The following is a 1155-nucleotide window of genomic DNA, read 5'->3' on the forward strand; positions in this document are numbered from 1 at the left end:
CCTCGCCCAAAAAACCTCTAAGCATAGTATCAGCCAGTGTACTCATTCGCATCGCAAGACAGCGCTAAACCAATACACACAAATGGATCTACGGAAACATTTTTTATTAACCCTTGCATAAACGAATTTTGTAAAAAAACACTACTGGATAACGTGCTATCATGCACTAAAACTAAATGTCGAGGCTATCCGCCACTACCAGTAACTTCAAGGTTTGTAGTTGTCCCCACTACAACATGCTAAAATCCTCTGTTCTCCAACCCTTGCTTCTACTTTATTTGCAGCAGCAACATCTACGCTAGCAATAACTTTGGAACAAAAACCCCTCAAAAAATTGTGTTTTTTGAAAAATTACCCATCTTGGCCATTATATGACCGTAGTACATTTTATCAGTACATATCGATACTCACCGATACGTACTAATCTATACATACCGATGCTCACCGATGCTCACCGATGCGTACTGATCGATACATACCGATACATACCGAAATGTACATTTCACCTCGATTTTATATTTTCCATAGAGTCGTATCGGTGTATATCGTATCGTATCGATGTGTATCAGTGGTGTATTGATGCATATTGGTATGCATCGTAGGATATATATTGATACGAAAGGATTTTAAAAATTTCATGTATCGTATCGGTCAGTTAAATTTAAGATACGTATCGGTATCGGAGATACTTCAAACCATGCTTGTGTCTGATCTGACATAAGCCCTCTTTATTTATAATGAAATAAAAACCTAAAGGACTTAAGGGTCTATTTGGATAACAACCCATTAACAAATAATTCATTATTATAACATTATGTGATGATCATTCCATGTGATATTGGGCGTTTTTAGATGAAGCGCACATATACATACATCCATTCATTGATGTAGTAAAAAGGGTGTCCCATCGGGCCAATTAGGCCTCAAAATAATTTATTTATTGGGCTCTATGGGCCTTGGGTTTGTTATGTTTGAGTTTTTATTACTATTTTAATTTATATTGAGCCTCTTTTATAATCCTCAAAAGTAGGCATTTATAAAGGTACACGGGATTAAGTAACGGATAAGATTATGTAGGGTCCATTAGTGGAGTGTTTTAGGTTTAGGGAGTTTTATTACTTTTAAAAGCCTTTAGTCTTTTTTTTTTTTTTTTTT

This window comes from Macadamia integrifolia, unplaced genomic scaffold (assembly GCF_013358625.1).
Source record: "Macadamia integrifolia cultivar HAES 741 unplaced genomic scaffold, SCU_Mint_v3 scaffold759, whole genome shotgun sequence".
NCBI classification, from domain to species: domain Eukaryota; kingdom Viridiplantae; phylum Streptophyta; class Magnoliopsida; order Proteales; family Proteaceae; genus Macadamia; species Macadamia integrifolia.